The sequence below is a fragment of the Indicator indicator genome, chromosome 7, assembly GCF_027791375.1.
Source record: "Indicator indicator isolate 239-I01 chromosome 7, UM_Iind_1.1, whole genome shotgun sequence".
Taxonomy (NCBI): domain Eukaryota; kingdom Metazoa; phylum Chordata; class Aves; order Piciformes; family Indicatoridae; genus Indicator; species Indicator indicator.
The window spans coordinates 19,949,633-19,962,505 of NC_072016.1; the positions used below are offsets into that span (position 1 = coordinate 19,949,633).

The 12,873-nt window shown below is 36.2% G+C and overlaps 1 protein-coding gene across 1 annotated transcript in view; it reads left to right on the forward strand.

Annotated features, from left to right (window-relative positions):
• The window catches only part of ADK (adenosine kinase), a 268,966-nt gene that overhangs the window by 48,462 nt on the left and 207,631 nt on the right, over positions 1 to 12,873 (forward strand). The gene's annotated exons all lie outside the window — the stretch shown is intronic.

Consider the following 12,873-nt stretch of genomic DNA (forward strand, 5'->3'; position numbering starts at 1 on the left):
TACTGTGTACGAAGAACAGAGCTGCATCTAGTCAGTTCAAAGGCTTACTAGTATTGCACGCTGGAGGGAAGGACTGAAATACAACAAGCATTACTGAATTTCTACATTTGTGTTGTATGTTCTCTCAGCCTCCAACAAATAACGTTTAGACAACTTGTAAAATGGAGATGGTAGGGGTTGGGAGGGATTTTCTTTCTTACAAAATGTGTTTTACTAGATATTTCATCAATTCATTTACACAGTGATTTCTTGAATCCAGTATGCTTCTGATATTCATAATCTGCTAAGGAAAGAGACAATATAAATAATCACAACTTATTCCACTGATGAGTTTATCCATCTTGATTTCTTCTCTCCACGGTTGACTCTCCTGGTCATCTTCCTTAATGTCAAAGCATCACCATCACTTTCATGATGTCTGTTGCTCTTCTCTGTACCTGTTTCAGTGTCTCACTGTTTGTCTTTTAAGGTGATGTGGACCAAAGCTGCTTATGCTGTTCATAGTGTTGATATTTCACCTTGGTATGCTAATGTTCTCCATTTTTATTAGGAGCAGAGAAATAACATTGGGATTTTTCAACCCAGCCAATCTTATATATATGAGTGTGTTTAGGTCAGTGTCCTTTATTATTTTAGGACTATTTTTACTTAATGCACACGTGTACATCACTCAAAGTCTTGATGTCGTCTTAAAAACGTATTTTCTTCAACTGGTCTGTGATAGAAACCTTAGGACATTCAGTTTTATGCATGGAAAGTCTGTCTGTTGGCTAGATATTCAAAATTGCTCTTGAGCTATTTTTCCAGTTTTTGTGAGCTCTTGTATCATTTATGTCATGCTTAATATGGGAATGTCTACAGATAGCACAAAGATGTCAGATTTTGTTTTGTGGGGGCTTTTTTTGTTTGTTTGCTTTGTATTTTTTGATTTGATTTGGTGTAGTTTTATTATTTTCTTTGGTATTGTGTTTTCCTTTATCCCTCTCCCCAGCAGGAGTTTGGTGTTTTGTTTTAATATTGGTGGTTTGTTTTGATTTCCTTGTTTTTCTTTGGCTCTGTTTAGTTGGTTTGTTGATTTTTATTTTTTCCCCAATATTTTTCTTTAGTTGTGAAAAGGAAAGTTAAAGAACTGTTTCTGTCACCTGGAGGAGCGGTTGTGATTGCTTTGGGTTTCTGTGGAATTTCATTACAGTTGCCTGATTGCTTGATGAGCTGGGTATTCTTTCTCTTATGTGACCTTAACATGAAAGACTGTGTTTGAAACTAAGTGGCTTGTTAAGTCGCTTATGTTTTCTTAAGAAAGTGTGCAGTGAACTCCTTTTGTATCTCCTTGTGTGCTGATTTCTCTTCTGTGGGAGTTTTAATTTGTCAGCGATTGAAGGAGTGCTCAATAGAGATAAGAAAACTGAGAAAATATCATACGGTTTTTGCCTCCACTTTTAATTATAGATACACAGAGCTAGTATGAGCCTCAACTCCATTGTATAGCATCAAGATAAACATATGTAGCTGGTCTGTATAAATGTTTCTCGAATTGCTCTCAAAATATGAGTGAAGGAGATTCTCCCTCCCTCTAATGTCTCACTACATGTAGTTAGCCCTCTGCTTCTATAGTCTAAGTGTAGCTAAGCTCATTTCTTCTTGCCTGCAAGGGATATGAAGAAATGTTGTTTCTTTGCAAGAGTCATTATTCAACTGTCCATCTTGTTTTTAGACATTTCTTGACTAAACTCAATTTCATCAATCTTACCTTATACATCACATTTTAGTACCTCTCATTCTCCTTGCTTTCCAGTTAATTTCCCAGACTGCCTTTTGTCTGTAAGCATGCTACCATGACAGTTGGAGTCTTCATTACCGTGGAGTAGAAAAGAGTATATTTTCACTGCATCTGGAATTTGTCGTTCTCACTGCTATATTCTAGAAAAATATATGTTCTGCTCCCTTAACTCCCCTGGTTGCTGCAATGGAGTTACATTACTGACTAGTTTTTACTCTTATTGTCCATTATGATGAGAATCTTCCCCCCCTTCTCTGGTGATACTGCTGCCTAATACCAGTTGTTTACTATTGGTTAAATTTGTTCCTCAAATTTCTCTTATTAATGCTATTCCTCATTGGCTTTCATGTTAAAAGGTATATATACACATACAAAAAAAAAAAAAGCTGAATTTTATTTTGAACATTAGGCAAAGTAGTTTTTTTCCTTTTTTTTTTTTTAATCTGCTAGGTTTAGGTGCCAAATTTTCTAATAGATATTGACTACAGAACAGGATAATCATATCTGCACCAAGCCTGAAATTCAGTTTGTTTATGCTGATTATGAGAGTTTCAGATGATGCAGTTACTGGTGTAACAACTTAAGAATACTTAGTTTTATTTCATAGTTTGTGAGTTTGCTTATGATAATGTTACAGGAGAAAATGCCAGGAACATTTTAAAAGTTGCTACTTATTATGTCTACTTTTCAACTGTTCCATACTAGTCTAGTTACCTTGTTGAAAAAGGAAAGGCGTATTGGTTTGTGAAGACAGTGGTGATATCGAATTAATGGTCGCTGTGTGACCATTAACTGCCAGGTGCTTATGTCCTGATGTTTTTTCCCAGCATTTTTCCAGACATAGAAATTAGCTTTCATTGGTCTGCAGCTGCCGAGTTCACACATGGGATTTTCCACATCTAGAAATGAACCCATGTGAACCTCAGGAGGTTGAATAAGGCCAAATGCATGGTCCTGCACCTGGGTTGGGGTAATTCAGGATGCGGGTTGATGGGATTGAGAGCAGCCCTGCGGAAAAGGACTTGGGGATATTGGTGGATGAAAAGCTGGACATGAGCTAGTGATGTGCGCTTGCAATCCAGAAGGCCAACCATATCTTGGATGGCATCAAAGAAGCGTGTGACCAGCAGGTCAATGGAAGTGATTCTGTCCCTCTGCTCTGATGAGACCACACTGGGAGCACAGTGTCCAGTTCTGCAGTCCTCAGCCCAAGACAGACGTGGGCCTGTTAGATTGGGTCCAGGGGAGGGCCACAAAAATAATCAGAGGGCTGGAACTCCCCTTCCATGAGGATAGAGTGAGAAGGTTGGGGTTGTTCAGTGTGGTTTAGCGCTCAAAGGCAACTTGATCTAGGTAAAGGTGTCCCTGCTCACTGCAGGGGCATTGGATTAGATGTCCTTTAAAGGTCCATTCCAGCCTACACTGTTCTGATTCTGTGATTTCCTGGTCAATCATGTATTTACATTTTTTGCAGGACTGAGGGTAAGATGTCAAGTTTTAGCCTTCTGGGGAGGGGAGATCAATTCTTTGGTGCACAACTCCTGTGACAAAATGGTGCTTTCTAGAAATATTACTTGGCAAAAGAGCTGTGAAACCTAGTAACTACCATAAGCTTCTTAAGAATAGAATGAAGTCTGAAACAAGGTATCACTTGACATGTCTTAGTACTGGAGTGGCAGGGTGTATGCAAACAGGGGAAGTCAAAATGACCAGCTCGTCATAGAGAGTCTCTCAGTGTTGTCATGTGGGTCAAATGTTTGCATTTTTCCTTTCAAGCCATGAATTCTTGTTTTGCTGTGGAATTAGCCTTTTAGTGTTGCTTGGATCATTGCTTTTATGAAATTATTTATGCAGTACTATCCCCTTGCAGCTTTTCTGTAACTTCTGTTTTCCCCCTACCCTCCCCCACCTTTGCTCATTGCATATGCCAACTTTTTCCCCCCAGAGATGACTCCCTGAGATTGTGCCTATGGAGTAAAGATATGGACTGAATTGTCATAGGCTGTGGGATTAGTTATTTTTAGCTGTTGGCATTTCAGGCTAGAACACTTCATTCTGTCGTGCTTGATAATGAGTCATCTGGAGAAAATGGGCTTTTTGCTTTCTGAGAGGATCTGTAGCAAATAATAATAGGCTGATCTCTGCAGGAGATACTCTGTCAAGTAACTAACTAGAAAATATGTTGAAATGGAGACTTGTAATCTCTTTGTAAGAATAAGCCTGTGCTCAGTGTTCTTATTAATGTATTATGATGTATATGAAAATATAAAAAACTGGTGAGGAGCCTAGTAATGGTGTAATAGTAAAATGTTTTCAAGAAAGAAGGCAAGTTGAAGACACTCACCTTTTACAGACATAGAAGAATGCCTAGTTGCTTCCGAATTCAGACCGTAGTTCACTGAATGAAATCTGGATATGTTGTCCAGTTCTGGGAATCTTCTGGAAAGATTCCTGGCTAGATCAGCCATATATAAGGCTTGCATCCTTGAGAGAGCCAAAATTTCATCAACATTCGGTGTAGTAGTGTTTTGGATTATCCAGCATCTTTGTTTTGGTCCTGATTTTTGTTTTTTCCTGTCTGTTGGCTCTTCAAAGTCTCTCTTTTGACCTCTTCCTTCAAGATTTGAAGGTGTTGTGCAAACACAATACAAGAGGCTTTGTTTTGCAGCTGAAAATATTACCGCTCATAAAAAATGTAAGGTTAATTAATCATAGTTGTTAATCTAGTTGCTTGATTTTTGTATTATTGAATTTCCAGAATCCAGTAGTGCAAATGATTCATTTATTAAAAAAAAAAAGATTTAGAGAGAACTGTGTGAAACATGGGGAAAAGAAGAACTCCAAACTGTATTCTATAAAAGAAATTATTTAAAGTATAGTATCAATGTTTTGTTACCTTTGATATCTCTAATGCTACTTACCTTTTTCTGGTTACACATCTTCTTCTTGTAAAGCATATTGTAAGTAAGTAGAAGAGGTCTTTCTGTTTTGTTGTCAAGATGATGTTTCTTTTAGAGCTAATAAATTTTACTCTCCATTAATTATTTAGCCCTTTGGTAATAAATATTGCCTGGGTTTTTGAGCTACAGAAATTAATGTTATTATCCATTATCAGTAGATTACTATCTCAAGAGATACTAAAGAGAGAGCTGTATTGAGAAAAAAGGAGATTAAAGAGAACTAAAATAGAAATCTTACTTGCTGTTTACTATTGATTGTGCTCAAAGCAGGGTTTTCTGTGCTCATTTGTTCATGAGGAAAATTATTATAGCACACTGCACATTCATAGGAGTTGAGAGGGACTTGGTTGTCTTGGTCTACTTAAATATCTTGACGTATTTTTAATGTTATCTTTGTTTAAATTTACTGAATGGTTACTTATTCAAAAAGAACGTAAACCAGCAGAAGTGACAAAGAATAAAAAAACATTTTATCAGTGTAGTTGAACTTACAAGAACCATTTATATTATTCTAAAGAACAAAAATTGATTCAGATTGTGTTTAACAGCTGTCACTATTGCTTTGAACTTCCTGTTCATAGAAAATATACTCAGATAAAATGCTTCTTAATCTGAGTGATGTATGGAAACAATTAGTTGATAATTTGGTTTTGGAACAGCTCTGCAAAACTTTACAATGTTATATTGACTCTGAACTGGAACCCAAACTTTGCAACTTGAATAACTTATTTTTTACTGTTTTACTGTTTTGATATATTTACAAATAAAAGAAGAAATTGTGTAGCTACTATAGTGAAATATTTCTCTCTGCCAGGTGTGAGTGTGCACACATCTTTGTTAGCTCTTCACAGTCAGCTTAATGTGATTTTGTACTACAGCTTTAGATAATCTAAACTCAGGCAAAGATAAGGTCTGTGAACTCTTGGTGACTGAATACTTTTAATGTTAAAATATTCTTGGCAAATACCCTGTTAAGTTAAACAACTGATGTGAGCTGGGGTAAGCTGATGCTTGTGAAACAGCAGTTTAAATTAGCATTCACTAAAGGTTTATTGACAGTTAACACCTGGTCTCTGCTGTGCCAAGCACAAAGCATCTATTGCAGTCTCATATGATTGTTGCATAATTAAGATTATGATCTCTAATTTGCTTTCAATTTTGTAAAGCTAGTCTTATTTTCAAAACCAGTCAGTGATACTTGCATTCCTGCATTTTCAAAGTAGCAGAAAGTTATTGATGCTAAAAGCATGAAGTGTACCGCTTTCTAGTAAGATGAACAACTTGCCCTTTTGTTGGTTAATTATCAAGGAGATTTGAACATAAAAAATTTACTGGTAGGTCTCAGAAAGCGTGTGTTCTTTCCATGTTACTTACGAGAGGCAGACCAAAAATGACACTTCTTTTTTTGAAGTAGTATTCTTGTATGCAAGCTGCCAAATGTATACTGGGAACATCAGGAGCAAGTGTAAATGTTTTTGTAATACTACTGAGAAATAGCAAAGGAAATGACCTTGTTCCTGAGTGTTCCAGAACATACGTCATTGCATCCAGAGACAAGGAAGGTAAATGCTGCATGCTTTCCCTGCCTGCAATATCTGTTGATCCTTATTGGCTATGTATAAGGGCAAGGAGCTATTTCTGGCTACGCTGTTTTGCAACAAATACTGTGGTGCAAATCCCTAGATGTTTCTGCAAAATTTGTGAGTCTTGGCTGATCTTTTGAAAGAACTTCTTCCAAAAAGACAGTGGGAGGAAAGCAAAAACTTTTAGTGAATTACTGAACTGATGGAAAATCTCTGAGTATTTCTGATTATCTGTCCTCAGATGAAACATTTGAAAACATTTCAATTAGAAGTTTAATAGATGGAGATAAGTTTTAGTCTCCTTGATCTATACTATAGTAACCATATATAATACACATATTTTAAGGTTCCTGAAGGTGTTCTGTGTATATATGCTGTGTATGTATTTGTAGTGTCTAGTGACAGAATCACAAATGTAATCTTTTAATAATCTACTGGTATAATTTTTCTTTCAATTTTCCTACAGCATTTCAGAATATCAACAGGAAAACTTTCCTTGTGGTGGCCAACGCTTCTGAGCAATCATGGACGTTTTTTAAATATCGTAGAGGAGAAAAATATCCAGATAATCTTCAATAAGGGGGAGCTTTTCAAGACACTTGCATAAACTTGCCTGACTCTTTGCTGAGACTAGGAAAAAAATAGCTTTGAGAAATGTCTTTAAATCATGATCCTTAAGAGCTGATGTTTTAACCTTATGTTTGAATGACTGTTACTTTTTCCATCTTGTTTCAATATGCCTAAATGCAAACGCATGTGGAAAATGTTCTTTTGGCTTTTATCAAACTGACATTTAAGTGCATTTTTTTCAAACTTGCTAACATTTGTGGTAAAATATTTCAAAGCTATGAATCTTGCAATTTGCCTGTGCGTTCCTTTTTTTCTTCTTTCTTATATTAACATTTGGTACTCATAATCCTAACCTGGTTGGAATTACTGGCTTGTTTTTCATTTGCTATTTGGATGAGGTGATTAGTGAAATTGTAGTTTGCAACAGTAAATACTTCCATGAAGATTCACTGCTTTCTGAAATTCAGTAAATAAAGACAAAAATACGATAATGTGCTATATTTAATTGTAGCAATCATATCCGTAACACATTTAGCTTTCTGTTGTGTTGTATGTCCATGGTGCTAACCTGTCTCTGATACTTCCTTTTTAGCCTGTTTCATTCTTTCCCTCTACTCCCCTGCCCATTCCCAAGCTCTTTAATTTTGTGCCAAGCCTATAAGGAAACTAGGTCTAGATAGTCATAGCCAAGCAGCTGTTACAAGGTTTTCTCATGTACCTCTGTGATTGTACCTCATTTCTAAAACAGAGTACTTTTGCAGGGCCAGTTTTTAAGTAAGAATAGCTAATTATATCTGCATCTCAACCTTAGTTTCATGTCAAAAACTAGTTCATATATAAAACTATCAGTTCTGGGGTTTGAACTTTGAACAGAGTTGTAAAGTTTAGACAGTGAAGTAAGGTACAATCTTTAGAGTTACAGGTGGTGGTTTTATGATGTTTGAGTTTTGAGACTAAACCTTTTCCTTAAATCAGAATAAGGTTTTACTTAGGATCAAAATATCAAGGCTTTAGATGGACTGCAAACACTGACCTGGAAAGGTGGTCTTTCCTCAACATGTGCCCCATCTGCTTGGTGGTATGGCTGCCTGCATCATTCTGGCATTAGCCCAGACTGTGATGAAACTGAGAAAGTAACAGATGACAGGCTTGTCCAGATGCATGCATGTGATGGTTTTAAAGACTGTCTTTTTAATTCTTCTTCACAAAGTTCAGGCAGAGAAAGTGAAAGAATATAAATCACTATTGGGTGTAAGAAAGCAAAATAATGATTATTCTAAACACTTCCATTGGAGAGATAGAAATGTTTAAGAATTACTACTCAAAACACGGTTGGGGAGTTTGGGCAGTCTGAGTTCTCGGCTTGCTCGCTCAGGCTTCTGTCTGGCTGTGTTTTTTCTGGCTGAAGATAACACACTGACCTTGACAAGCTAAGTCTAACAGCCTCTCTGCTTCTCGACTCTCTGCCTTCTGCCAGGAGGGCCTGGGGGATTCCTTCTGGCTGAGGGGGAAGGCCCCTTGGGGGAAGCAAAGGGGGCTTGGTTGTGCTTTTCTCTTGATTGTACATATTTGTACGTGTTGTGAATAGTGTCTATTTGCACATATTCATTGCATTTCATCATAGATTATAGATTTGCTTGTAAATAGAGCTTTCATTTGCTCCCAAACTGAGCTAGCCTGGTTATTGTCAGTGTGGGACGGGGATTTCAGCTCTCACATTGTTAAAATGCATAACTGCTTCTGCCATGTCCTGAAAAATGGTCAGGATGCAGGTTTGGCTTTATTTAGTTGTTTGTTTTTATTTATTACTTGAGGGTTTTCTTAAAAAATGGAAGTAATATTTGGTACTTTTTTGGGGGTAGTTTTACTGAGCTTGTAGTATTATTAAAACAGGTTATATAATATGATGCTTACTCTCGTGTTTTTGTTTTCTCTTTGTTTTCTAGAGCAATTTCATAGACTTTTTGACACAAGTTGCTTAACTTATACATTTTAAAAACTGCAATTAAAAGTATCTAACATCTGTCAGTGTATTAGTCTGGTTCTCCTCACATATAAACATGTAAACTATTGCCATATCTTAATATGACTACTTCTTGCAACTAAAAATAAATACCAAGGAAAGGTGTTACAATCACCATTAATTATTATTTGTAATTAAAATCTAATTAATATTAATCCAATACCTTCAAAACATACCAAATCCTAGTCTGTTGTCTGCTCTAGAGCTATCAGCAAAGGCAACCTCCCCAGCCCAAATTTAATGACCAAAGAAAAAGAAGTTACAGGCTTATGTGCAACTTGCAACCTTTCATTGATTTTTTAAGAAGTTTCCATCTTAGTCTTGTTGAAGGGTTTTATAACATCAAACAAAAATGTGCAATCCACTGGAAATATTTTATTATTACTGTCTAAAATAACTAGATTTTTGTCTTGCGTCCAGGCTGTCATTATCTGGCATACAAAAGTAATAAGGGCAAAAATTATTTTTCTCTCTTCTAGCTGGTTTTGGCAGCTGACTTCTTAAAGTGTAGCTCCCTGCTGATGGTATGCTACTGAGTACATCTTAGGTAATAAGCAGACATATCAAAAGATATCCAGGGCAACACACCCTGCTGAAAAATAAGAGATTACTTTTCTCTACTTCTTGCAGATAAATAGACTGATATGTGCATCAGAAGTTTCTTCCTGGTGCTCTCTCTATATGAGACAGTTAAAAGTTCATATTTTATGCCATTTTACCCTTCAAAAAGAATTTCTTTGTAGTCTAATACAAATCATGTCAAAAAAACTTTACAGCATTATTTGAATTGCTTTAATTTTCCATACTATAGCTTCATTGCCTTATGTTGTCTGCATTCAGTTGTAAGGGGATGTTTTATCTGCCTATTTTTGTTGTCAGTTTGGTTTAGAAACCATGGTCAGCCAAATGTGACTGTGTATGTTGCTGTGTAACATAGGGTAAGACAATCGTGCCAGGTCGAAAAGGCTCAGAGTTTGTGCATAAGGCTAGTTGTGAAAGATGAGTATTGATCTGGGAGAAGATTGCCAGTCGTTAAACTGGAGAATAGCCTTAGGAAATCACGCAGCCTTACTGATGACTTTTTTGTTAGATATTATGGTGAAAGGTAGTATGAAGGAAGATTTTAAGCAGATTTTAAGCAGATTTGCTAATATTCACAGAAAAATCTAGTAAGTGAACTTTGGATGAGATCATGGGTTAGTGAGAGAAAAGATATTTTTGTTGACTGTTTTGTGCTTGATGGTGGTTTTTAATCTGAATGTACCAAATGAAAGGTAGTATGCTTGGTGCCATGACGCTTTGCGGGACCTTAAAAATGTAGAGTAGTGGCTTCTGCTTAAAATGACTGAGAAGGATCTAGAAGAGGGGTGTGAAGAGGGGTGAGCTGGTCAGAGGGATAGCTGATACATGATCTTTGCATCCATCTGTAGGGACCTGATATTAGGATGAATATGTTTGTGTAGTACAGGTTCTATGAGAAGGAATAGTGTAAGGTGTAAACATAGTTTGGTAAGAAGATGTAGAGAAGCTAGACAGTGATACTCAGGTTGTGAATGGTTTGAGTGGCAGAAGGTAGTGAAATTGTCAGCAGTGGTATTTACTGTGGAGAAATTCTAATAGATATCTCCAGTTTGATGTAATCATATGGCATATGTAAGAAGAGCCTGTTCCTTTCAAAAATAAGCTTCCACCTCCTGTAATGTAAGGTGTATTGATTTTTACCAAAAAAATGGTTAAAAAAAGTCATCTCATTCTTATTTGTACTCTTTTAAAAAAGAGCTTCTTCCATTACCACCTTATACTTTTTTTTTTAATAGCCATTAATTCTGTCTGAAGTGAATCTGCTGAAATGGCTCTCCTTTCAGTATCAAGTTCAATTAAAGTTTAAAAAGGGCAGGAGTGGAAAACAAGTGACAGAAGTCCTATTCCTTTAATATAACTGAGTAAAACAATGCATATCCTCTTCTGACCATGTTAGAGTTGCTCAGCAGTATCACAGCTGAAAATATGCTGCTGCAAAGGCAAACTTCCTTTTGTCAAATATGTTGTAGTCTGGTAAACAAATTGGTAGTATCAAAAATAGGGGCCCTTCTATATGGTGTTGATTGTGGGATTTATTATTCTGTTACTGAAGGTAATAGTCAGGAGAAGGATCACAGTTCTCAACTATAGCACAACCTTAAGAAATACTCAGAAAGACCAACAATTGCAGAACGTGAAACAAAAATATTATTCAGCCTTGTTCATAAGGTTCTAATTTTCTTGAATTATCCTAAGTGTGATAACAGCCTAGTCCTGAAGCACACACAGAAGCTCTGTTTAGCATTCTCAGGCCTATGAGGAGTTTCTACAGTTGAATTTCCTTCCTTAAAATGGAGTTTTATAAAAGCAGATACCATGTTTCTGAGGCATGCTGGAATGACAGTCTTCTCTTTGCAGGTCAAACATACAGTAGACAGTGACAAAGTCAGTGTTCCCACACTGCCTGTGCCATCTGCTGACAGTTTGAAACATGTCTGTTGAATTGTTCATCTTGCTAAGATAAAAAGCTATTGCCATTCCTAGTTCTGAGGTCATTTTTGATACAGCTCAGTAATCAGGCTCTTGTGGATTAAACCAACACAATTTATGTTGGGTTTTTTCGTGTTACTTGTATTTGTACAAACTCTTACTCTGTTTTATATAGCAGAACTTTAAATGTGTTGAGTTCACTATCTTAATTCAAAGAAAATGTGTCAGGTCTGTTAATGTTCACTCTGAAATAGTGAAAGGCAATTACCATTCTTTGTGTTATTCTGTAAGTAATTACAAAAAAGTAATTTCTTCAGATTATTTCTTAGACTGCATAGTTGTCACCTTGAAATCTTTATAATTCAGTATTCTAAGGCTATTTCCAAAATTTGTCTGCAAATTCAGATACCACATATTTATTCATTCAGAAGAGGTGGCATTTAAATACATGCTTATCTAGTTTTAGAACTGCTAATGTAGGTGATTCACTACAGTATGCTAACTTTTTGAGGTTTAACATGCCATTAAATAATACCGACAGAAACACTAGATATCTTTAGGTAAAGGAATTAAAATATCAATTGGCATGCTGGTAGATATGCAATTATACACAAATGACCATGTGATTTGGTCAGTATGCACTGAAATTAGTTGAAAGGTAAATTGTCCATTAAGTGAAAGAAAAATTATGGTCCAAATACTAAACTAGTGCAAAGCAGTTTGTATGTCTTTGCTTGCGAAGCAATTGTTAGGAGACCTGTTGGGTTTTGTTATTCCCCTCCCCCCACTTATTTCAATGGCTTGACACAAAATTGGTGGATAATTAGTAGTATGGATAACTGAAAAGAATATGTAGTGATTCAGTTCTTGGTTCTTTCTACTTGAGTGCCCATCGGTAGTTTGCTAGGTTAGGTAGCTCATTATTCAGGCATTTTACAAGGAAAATACTGTAGAAATAAAAAATGATCTTATTAATAATATGACCCTGAAAATAAACCCCTTTCAAACAAACAAGTCATTATTTGGCACATCTAACCCCAAAGCCATTTACTCACATGCTATAAAGAGATTGGGATTGTGAGGGGGAGAGGAGAAGCAGGACTGACAGTGTTCACTTTTCACTGTGTCTGAAATAAAGATGTCACTGGTTTAAAAGATTCTGAAGGTTAATACAATAAAAGATGCTGAAATATATCTAACTGGGCAAGGAAAACATATACAGTTAATAAAACTTAGGAGCTAGTTTATACTATTAATTAGGGTTGACCTTGAGGTAATTTTGAAAATCAAACATGCAAACAAATTTTATGTAAATATTATAAATTGCCTGTAGGAGTACTTCCTTCTGAGTCTAAAGGCTTCTGAAGCTGTTAATCCTGGCATTTGGTCCAACATGCTTAGAAGTCACGATGCAGTATTCATTCACAGCCTCCCTTCAGTCTCCAC